Genomic DNA, 10843 nt, shown 5'->3' with positions numbered 1-10843 from the left:
CTTCTCAAAGACGGAGTTTATTTCAGTGAATTTAGTTCATTTACACAGCGTAGGAGGTTATGGCTTGTTGGTCTATGTAACTTGAAGTCAAGCAGTCTGTTTTGTTTCATTTTAGGTCTCTCCTTTATTCCACTATTTTTGGTGCACTGTGCACAGCCATGCTGTACTGTCTGTCTTCTATGGGAACACTGCTAACCATTTGCCATTATTATTTTAGCTTGCCTCCATCAGTGGTGGGAAGGAAGGAAAAGCGTGTCATTCTAGGTTCTTCCCCAACTCGTACTCAAACCCCATCTGGAGAAGATATAATTAATCACCTCCTCTTAGGTCTGTCAAATACTCTGAACAGGTGATCTTGTAGCTGTATCTCTGACACTGTGAAACAGCAGCTTTAGCTGTGTACATATTCAACTCTCCCCCACCAAGTCAACGGAGTACAAAGTAAACACTCAGTTGCTGAAAATAACTCAGCCCATGAGACCACCTCCAAAACGAGACTGCAGTAGACAACCCTTGAGGTCTATCAACAAGGGATAGACAAGAAGTAAGCAGACATGGCTACTGCCACTGAACCAGCTGAGCTGTTTATAACCACTGGGGATTCTTCAGGGATTCCAGGCTAGGACTGCAGGTTTTCTCAGGAATAAGTGGGATCAGCTGTATGGGCTGCTTAAAGTACTGAATATGGACTGGGCATGGTGGTTCATGCCCATAATCCGAGCACTTTGGGAGGCTGGTGTGGGGTGGGGATGGATCACCTGAGGTCAGGAGCTCAAGACCACCCTGGTCAACATGGTAAAACCCTATCTCTACTAAAAATACAAAAAAATTAGCTGGGCGTGCTGGTGCGGTCCTGTGGTCCCAGTTACTCAGGAGGCTGAGGCAGGAGAATCACTTGAACCCAGGAGTTGGATGGTGCCGGGAGCTGAGATCACACCACTGCGCTTCAGTCTGGATGACAGAGTGAGACTCTGTATCAAAAAATAAAAATAAAATAAAGTATTGGATATGGAGTGGACATGTATCTTTCAGTGTTCTTGCTTAGTAAAATTGCTAAATGGGAAGGAATTTCCCTTCTCCTGGGAAAGGCTCTTTCCTCAGATTGTTTCTAATACACTCCTTCATCTCTGTATTCTGTGCTCTTTAAATGAAACTGATTCTACATGTCAAAAAGTCGTGCAGATTTTAATTCTCCTTATTGGCGTCTCTTGATGCTAGGATGAAACGCTTGATTATATGTATACATTTATGTTGCCTAGGCTGGAGTGTGGTGACTATTCACAGATGCTATTGTAGTGCACTGTGGCTTCAAGCGATCTGCCTGCCTCAGCATTTCGAGTAGTTGGGACTATAGGTGCGCCACTGTGCCTGGCTTTTTGCTCCTGCTTTATTGAACTCCCTTTAGCTGGGTCTCCATAGGTAAGGGAGGAAAAGTCTTTTTTTCTTTTTCTTTTTCTTGAGATGGAATCTTGCTCTGTCACCAGGTTGGAGTGCAGTGGTGCTGTCTCAGATCACTGCAACCTCTGCCTCCCGGGTTCAAATGATTCTCCTACCTGTCTCCTGAGTAGCTGGGACTACAGGCACATGCCACCACACCCGGGTCCTTTTTATCTTTTATTTTTTATTTTTAGTAGAGACAGGGTTTCCCAAAGTGCTAGGATTATAGGCGTGAGCCATGGTGCCCGGCCTAAAGGAGAGAATTTCTTCCTGATGAATTTTTTAAGTAAAAAATGTTAATACCTTTATTGAGATAGAATTCACATACCATAAAATTCAGCCACTTAAGTATACAATGTAATGGTTTTAATATATTCCCATACTTGTGTAATCATCACCATGACCTAAATTTCCAGCATTTCGTCACCCTAAATGAAACGCGATCTCCACTAGTCATCATTCCCCATCCTCCCCCTCCCCTTCAATCCTTCCAGCCCTAGACAAACCCTATTCTACCTTCTGTTTTTATCGATTTGTCTATTCTGGACATGTCTTATAAATAAAATCATACAAAATATGACTTTTTCTTCTGGTTTCATTCACTTAAGGTAACATTTTTAAGGTTCCGCCACGTTATGGCATCGGTATTCATTTTGTTGTTGTTGTTGTTGCTGTTGTTGTTGCTGTTTTCTTTTTTGAGACACAGTCTCACTCTGTTGCCCAAGCTGGAGTGCAGTAGCACGATGTCAGCTCACTGCATCCTCTGCTGCCAGGGTTCAGGCGATTCTCCTGCTTCAGCCTCCTGAGTAGCTGGCATGACAGGGACGCACCACCACACCTGGCTAATTTTTGTGTTTTTAGTAGAGACAAGGTTTCACCATGTTGGCCAGGCTGGTCTCCAACTCCTGACCTCAAGTGATCCAGCCGGCTTGACCTCCCAAAGTGCTGGGAGCCACTGCACCCAGCCCCCAGCATTGGTATTCATTTCTTTATTTATTTTTATTTATTATTTTTTTTTGGAGATGGAGTCTTGCTCGGTCACCCAGGCTGGAGTACAGTGGCACAACTTTGGCTCACTGCAACCTCTGCCTCCCAGGTTCAAGTGATTTACCTGCCTCAGCCTCCCAAGTAGCTAGGACTACAGGTACATGCCACCACGCCCAGATAATTTTTTGTATGTTAGTAAAGACAGGGTTTCATCACCCAGACTGGTCTCAAACTCCCACCAAAGTGCTGGGATTACAGGCATGAGTCACTGCGCACACCTGCCTGCCTGCCTGCCTTCCCTCCTTCCCTCCTTCTCTCTTTCTCTCCCTTCTTTGTTTTCTTTTCCTTCCTTCCTTCCTTCCTTCTTTCCTTTCTTTCTTCTCTTTTTTGACATGGAGTCTTACTCTGTCTCCCAGGCTGGAGTACAGTGGGGCAGTCTTGGCTCACTACAGCCTCCGCCTCCTGGGTTCAAGCAATTCTCCTGCCTCAGCGTCCCTAGTAGCTGGGACTACAGGAGCCTGGCACTACACCTAGCTAATTTTTTTTTTTTTTTTTTGAGACGGAGTTTCACTCTTGTTACCCAGGCTGGAGTGCAATGGCGCGATCTCGGCTCACCGCAACCTCCGCCTCCTGGGTTCAAGCAATTCTCCTGCCTCAGCCTCCTGAGTAGCTGGGATTACAGGCACGCGCCACCATGCCCAGCTAATTTTTTGTATTTTTAGTAGAGATGGGGTTTCACCATGTTGACCAGGATGGTCTCGATCTCTTGACCTCGTGATCCACTCGCCTCGGCCTCCCAAAGTGCTGGGATTACAGGCTTGAGCCACTGCGCCTGGCACCTAGCTAATTTTTGTATTTTTAGTAAAGATGGGGTTTCACCATGTTGGCCATGATGGTCTCAATCTCTTAACCTCGTGATCCGCCTGCCTTGGCCTCCCAAAATGCTGGGTTTACAGGCTTGAGCCACCATATCCAGCTTCATTTCTCTATATTGCTATATAATAGTCTAGTGTATGAATATACCACATTTTATTATATATTCATCAGTTGATGCACATAGAGTTGTTTCTGCTTTTTGGCTATTATGAATAATACTGCTAGGAATATTCGTGTGCAAATTTTTATGTGAACATATGTTTTTGGTTCTCTTGGGCATATACCTAGGAGTGGAATTGCTGTGCCATATGGCAGTTCCATGTTTAACTTTTTGAAGAACTGTCCAGGTGTTTTTCTTTTTTTTTTTTTTTTTGAGACGGAGTTTCGCTCTTGTTACCCAGGCTGGAGTGCAATGGCGCGATCTCGGCTCACCGCAACCTCCGCCTCCTGGGTTCAGGCAATTCTCCTGCCTCAGCCTCCTGAGTAGCTGGGATTACAGGCATGCGCCACCATGCCCAGCTAATTTTTTGTATTTTTAGTGGAGACGGGGTTTCTCCATGTTGACCAGGATGGTCTTGATCTCTTGACCTTGTGATCCACCCGCCTCGGCCTCCCAAAGTGCTGGGATTACAGGCTTGAGCCACCGCGCCCGGCTGTCCAGGTGTTTTTCTAAAGTGGCTGCACCATTTTGCATTCCCACCAGCAATGTATGAGAGTCCCAATTTCTTCACATTGTCACCAACACTTGTCATTGTCCTTTTTATTTTAGCCATCCTAATGGGTATGAAGTGTTATCTCACAGTGGTTTTGATTTCCCTAATGATTAATGGTGTTGACTGTCTTTTCATGCCCTAATTTTCTATTTGTCTATCTTTTTTTTTTTTTTTTTCCTGGGATAGGTCTTGCTCTGTCACCCAGGCTGGAGTGCAGTGGCATGACCATGGCTCACTACACTCTCAACCTCCTGGTCTCAAGCAATCCTCCTGCCTCAGCCTCTTGAGTAACTAGGACTCCAGGCATGTGTCACCACACCTGGCTAGTCTTTAAAATTTTTTGTAGAGATATGGTCTCCCTATGTTGCCCAGGCTGATATTGAACTCCTAAGCTCAAGTGATCTTCCCACTTGGGCCTCCAAAGTGCTGGGATTACAGGCATGAGCCTCCATGCTTGGCTGCTCACTTTTAAGTCTTTTATTATTTGTCTTTTTATTATTACGTTGTAAATTCTTTGATAGAGTGATTTATATGTTTTGCAAATACTTGCTCCCATTCTGTACGTTGTTTTCTCACTTTCTTAATGTTACCATTTGCAGCACAAAATTTTAATAAGTTACTACCAATATTATTCTAATTGTTATTTATATTTTAATTTTGATGTAGTCCAATTTATCTATTATTTATTTTGTCCATTGTGCTTTTTATGTCATAGCTAAAAAATCATTGCTCAGGCCGGGCACTGTGGCTCATGCCTGTAATTCCAGCACTTTGGGAGGCTGAGGTGGGCAGATCACTTGAGGTCTGGAGTTCAAGACCAGCCTGACCAACATGGTGAAATCCCACCTCTACTAAAAACACAAAAATTAGCCAAGCGTGCTGATGCACGCCTGTAATTCCAGCTACTCAGGTGGCTGAGGCATGAGAATCATTTGAACCCAGGAGGCAGAGGTTGCAGTGAGCCGAGATTGTGCCACTGCACTCCAGCCTGGGCAACCGAGCGACTCCATCTCAAAAAAAAAAAAAAAAAAAAAAGACTTACTTTTACATTTTCTTCTAAAAGTTTTATAGATTTAGTTCATATATTTAGGTCTAAAATCCATTTTAAGTTCATTTTTGTCTATGGTGTGGAATGGAAGTCCAGGATTTTTTTGTTTATTTTGCACGTGGCTATGCCATTGTCCCAGCACCATTTGTTGAAAACACGATTCTTTTCCCATTGAATTGTCTTAGAATCCTTGTCAAAAATTAGTTGGCCATAAAAAGGTTTTATGTCTGGACTCTTACTTCTATTCCATTGATCTATATTATTTTTTCCAGTACTGTACTCTCTTAATTACTGCAATATTATAGTAAGTTTTAAAATTGGGAAGTATGAGTTCTCCATCCTCATTCTTATTTTATTTTTATTCTAGTTTTGAGATGGAGTCTCCCTTTGCCACCCAGGGTGGAGTGCAGTGGTGCCTCCCAGGTTCAAGGGATCCTCCTGCTTCAGCCTCCCGAGTAGCTGGGATTATAGGCACGTGCTACCATGCCTGGTTAATTGTTTTATGTGTTTTTAGTAGAGATAGGGTTTTGCCATGTTGGCCAGGCTGGTCTCAAACTCCTGACTTTAAGTGATCTGCCTGCCTTGGCCTCCCAAAGTATTGGAATTACAGGTGTAAACCACTGCACCTGGTTTATTTCTACTTCTGAGAGACAGGGTCTCACTCTATCACTCAATTTGGAGTGTCATGGCTCACTGTAGCCTTGATCTCCTGGGCTCACCCGATCCTCCCACCTCAGCTTTCTGAGTAGCTGGGATCACAAGTGTGTACCACCATGCCTAGCTGATTAAAAAAAATTTTTTTTATTAGAGATAGAATTCAACTTTGCTGTCCAGGTTGGTCTTAAACTCCTGGCCTCAAGGAATCCTCCTGCCTTGGCTTCCCACAGCACTAGGATTATAGGAGTAAGCCACTACACCTGACCTATGTTCTTCTTTTCTTAAATCTTTTTAAATTTTTTTTTTCGAGACGGAGTTTTGCTCTTATTGCCCAGGCTGGAGTGTAGTGGTGTGAGCTCGGCTCACTGCAACCTCCACCTCCTGTGTTCAAGCGATTCTCCTGCATCAGCCTCCTGAGTAGCTGGGATTATAGGCGTCTGCCACCATGCTTGGCTAATTTTTTGTTTAGTGGAGATGGGGTTTCACTGGTTGGCCAGGCTGGTCTCAACTCCTGACTTCAGGTGATCCACATACCTCGGCCTCCCAAAGTGCTGAGAGTACAGGCATGAGCCACCGTGCCCAGCCTAATTATTATTTTTTGTTTTGTTTCTTTTTTAAAGGTTGTTTGAGGCCGGGTGCGGTGGCTCAAGCCTGTAATCCCAGCACTTTGGGAGGCCGAGGCGGGTGGATCACAAGGTCGAGAGATCGAGACCAACCTGGTCAACATGGTGAAACCCCGTCTCTACTAAAAATACAAAAAATTAGCTGGGCATGGTGGCGCGTGCCTATAATCCCAGCTACTCAGGAGGCTGAGGCAGGAGAATTGCCTGAACCCAGGAGGCGGAGGTTGCGGTGAGCCGAGATCGCGCCATTGCACTCCAGCCTGGGTAACAAGAGCGAAACTCCGTCTCAAAAAAAAAAAAAAAAAAAAAAAAAAAGGTTGTTTGAGCTAGTGTGGGTCCTTTATGTTTTCATATGAATTTTAGGATCAACTGGTGAATTTCTGCAAAAAAAGCCAATTAGAATTTTGCTAGCTAGGGATTGCATTGCATTTGTAGATGAATTTGAGTAGTATTGCCATATTAATATTATGTCTTTTAATCCATGAATACAGGATGTTTTTCCATTTATTTAGATCTTCTTTAATTTATTTAACAATGTTTTGTTCTCTTCAGTGTACGAGTTTTTTTTTTTTTTTTTTTTTGGAGACCGAATCTTGCTCTTGTTGTCCAGGCTGGAGTGCAATGATGCAATCTCAGTTTACTGCAACCTCCACCTCCTGGGTTCAAGCGATTCTCCAACTTCAGCTGTGATTACTGGCATGAGTCACCACGCCTGGGTAATTTTTTCGTATTTTTAGTAGAGACAGGGTTTCGCCACGTTGGCCAGGCTGGTCTCAAACTCCTGACCTAGGCTTTCCAGAGTGCTGGGATAACAGGTGTGAGCCACTGTGCCCAGCCCAGTGTACAAGTTTTATATTTCTTTTGTTAAATGTATATCTACATATTTTATTTTTTGATGTTATTATACATAGATTTATTTTTTAAAATAATTTTTTCTTGAGAAAATACATAGACTTATTTTCTTTTATTCTCAGAATTTTCATTGATTGCATATAGAAATTTTCACTACTTGTATGTAAAAATATAGTTAATTTTTGTATATTGATCTTATAGCTTACAACTTTGCTGAACTCACTTATTAGTTCAAGTGTTTTTTTAATGTATTCCTTAGGGTTTTTCCACATATCAGATCACACAGATTAAGCATGGGCAATGGTTGCAGCTGAGGGTGTTGCAGAAAACTGTTGCCTGCGTGAAAAAAGTCTCCCCTGGCTTCCCTTTTCTGCTCATCAGCATGTCTGTGGTACCTACTGCCTAATCACTGGAAGACTAGCTGGCCACAGAGGAGGAGCCCAATTAGTTCAAGAACAAGTACATCCAGCAGACCAAGCCCCTCACCCTGGAGCACACCATCAACCTGTATCCTATTATCAATTATCCTTTTTTTTTTTTTTTAAGACAGTCTTGCTTTGATGCCAGGCTGGAGTACAGTGGCGTGATCTCGGCTTACTGCAACCTCTGCCTCCTGGGTTCAAGCAATTCTCCTGCCTCAGCCTCCCCAGTAGCTGGGACTACAGGCGAGCATCACCATGCCCAGCTAATTTTTTGTATTTTTAGTGGATACTGGGTTTCACTGCGTTGACCCGAATGGTCTCGATCTCTTGACCTTGTGATCCGCCTGCCTCAGCCTCCCAGAGTGCTGGAATTATAGGCGTGAGCCACTGAGCCCAGGCTTTTTTTTTTTTTTTTTTTTTTTAAGGAGTCTTGCTCTGTTGCCCATGCTGGAATACAGTGGCACAATCTTGGCTCACTGCAACCTCTGCCTCCTGGGTTCAAGCAATTCTCCTGCTTCAGCATCCCAGGTAGCTGGGATTATAGATGTGTGCCACCACACCCAGCTAATTTTTGTATTTTAGTAGGGATGGGGTTTTGCCATGTTGACCAGGCTGGTCTTGAACTCCTGACCTCAGGTGACCTTCCCACCTCAGCCTCCCAAAGTGCTGGGATTATAGGTGTGAGCCACTGCTCCTGGCTATCAATTATACTTTTGGCATGAAAGAGCCCCTATATGAGAAAGACAGCCCTGTTCAGATTTCAGCAAATGAGGGAAGAATTGGATAAACGTGAAATATGGAGAAATGTAGGAGATTCTGATTGTTCATGAGTACCAGCCTGGCTACTCTATGTATTACTGCGACAGCTGGGAGCAACTTTCCTCAAGTTGGTGAAGGTCAGGAGGCAGGTGAAAGCTAGATTGGTGAAGGTCCTGGTGGTAGGCCAGGTGCCATGGTTTATGCCTGTAATCCCAGCACTTTGGGAGGCCAAGGCAGGTGGATACCTTGAGGTCAAGAGTTCAAGACCAGCATGGTCAACATGGGGAAAGCCAATCTCTAGTAAAAATACAAAATTAGCCGGCCAGGTGTGGTGGCTCACGCCTGTAATCCAAACACTTTGGAGGCCAAGGCGGGCAGATCACCTGAGGTCGAGAGTTCAAGACCAGCCTGACCAACATGGTGAAACCCCGCCTTTAAAAAAAAAAATACAAAATTAGCCAGGCATGGCGGCATGTGTCTGTAATCCCAGCTACTTGGGAGGCCGAGGCAGAGAATCGCTTGAAACTGGGAGGCAGAGGGGGGTTGCAGTGAGCAGAGATTGAACCACTGCACTACAGCCTGGGTGACTCTGTCTCAAGAAAAAAAAAAAAAGAAAAAATTACCTGATGGCGAACTTAACCCAGGAGAAGATGAAGTTGAAGGACTAAATGCTTAATGACTGGGATACTGGGTCATCAAGATGGAGTTCTGCAAGATGCAAGACTGAGTCACTGACAACTGCATTGGTAACTGGTAGAGAACAAACTTTAAAGCTCCTCAGCATCCATATATTTCTGCACATATTACTAAGACTAAGGAACATAAGAAGTTGTTTCTGGCTCAACTTCAAGAAAAAGCCTTGTTTGCAATTTCTAAAAATTACAAGGTCATAGCTGCACCATTGTTTGAATTGTGTAACAATGGACTAGGTATGGACCTATCATTTCCAGTCTCCCTCAGCTGTTGAGCAGTTTCAAATTTATATACAACTGAATTCCTGTGTACTGGAGAAGTAAAAGAAGCCATTTCTGTGAGCACAGCTATACACAGTGTAGAAGAATGTATGTGATAGAAAAGATTTTTGGGTTAGACTGGGCATGGTGACTCACCCCTGTAATCTCGGTACTTTGGGAGGCTGGGGCAGGAGAACTGCTTGAGCTCGAGAGTTCTAGACCAGCCTGGGCAACAAAGTGAGACTCTGCTCTATACACACACACACACACACACACGCACATGTGCGCACGCGCATGTGATTCTCCTGCCTCCGCCTTCTGAGTAGCTGGGATGACAGGCATATGCCACCACGCCTGGCTATTTTTTTTTTTTGTATTTTTGGTGGAGATGGGGCTTTGCCATGTTGCCCAGGCTGGTCTTGAACTCCTGGGCTCCAGCGATCCACCTGCCTTGTCCTCCCGAAGTGCTGAGTTTACAGGCAAGAGCCACTGCACCCAGCCAACTTTATCTATTTTTCTTGTCTAATTGCCATATCTAGAGCCTCTAGGACCAAATTGAATAGAACTGGCAAGAGCAGGCAGGCAGTTTTTAAAAGGCTTTATTGGCTGGGCACAGTGGCTCATACCTGTAATCCCAGCACTTTGGGAGGCTGAGGTGGATGAATCACCTGAGGTCAGGAGTTTGAGACTAGCCTGACCAACATGAAGAAACCCTGACATTCCTAAAATACAAAAATTAGCTGGGCTTGGTGGCATATGCCTGTAATCCCAGCTACTCAGGAGCCTGAGGCAGAAGAATCGCTTGAACTCGGGAGGCAGAGGTTGCAGTGAGCCAGACTGGGCAACAAGAGCAAAACGCTGTCTCAAAAAAAAAAAAAAAAAAAAGGAAAAGGAACAAAAGGCTTTATTTTACCTGATACCTGTTAGAAAGAATCTAATAAATAATGGTAGAGAAAAAATAAATAAATCTTCCTACCTGTCTTGGGGACAGAAAGAGATTCAACTACCTTTTTGGGGAAATTATTATTTTGAGATGGAATCTCCCTCTGTTACCCAGGCTGGAGTGCAGTGGCACTATCGTGGCTCACTGCAACCTCCGCCTCCCTGGTTCAAGCTATTCTGTCTCAGCCTCCCGAGTAGCTAGGATTACAGGCTCATGCCACCATGCCCAGCTAATTTTTGTATTTTTAGTAGAGATGGGGGTTCACCATATTGGTCAGGCTGGTCTCAAACTCCTGACCTCAGGTGATCCACCTGCCTAAGCCTCGCAATGTGCTGGGATTACAGGTGTGAGCCACCTTGCCCAGCTGGGGATATTATTTTTAGCTCTTATGCAGCTTAAGGGTCATTTCTGTTTGTCTTTTTTTTTTTTTTGAGGCAGGTTTTTTTCAATATTAGGTTCATTGATGTACATATGTCTTCTTTTAGGTTTTTCAGTAATGTTTTGTATTTGTCTCCAGAATATATTTACATTTACATAATTTTTTTTCAGGCACAATGTTACATGCTGGATATA

The 10843-nt window shown here is 44.0% G+C and overlaps 1 pseudogene; it reads left to right on the top strand.

The window, feature by feature from the left end:
• Window positions 1–2072: 2072 nt before the first annotated feature.
• LOC101032372 (cleavage and polyadenylation specificity factor subunit 5-like) lies at window positions 2073–9367 on the top strand (annotated as a pseudogene).
• Window positions 9368–10843: the final 1476 nt, after the last annotated feature.

The sequence above is a fragment of the Saimiri boliviensis genome, chromosome 6, assembly GCF_048565385.1.
Source record: "Saimiri boliviensis isolate mSaiBol1 chromosome 6, mSaiBol1.pri, whole genome shotgun sequence".
Classification (NCBI taxonomy): Eukaryota; Metazoa; Chordata; class Mammalia; order Primates; family Cebidae; genus Saimiri; species Saimiri boliviensis.
Note: the sequence above shows the minus strand (reverse complement) of the source record. Positions and strands in the feature narration are given on the sequence as shown.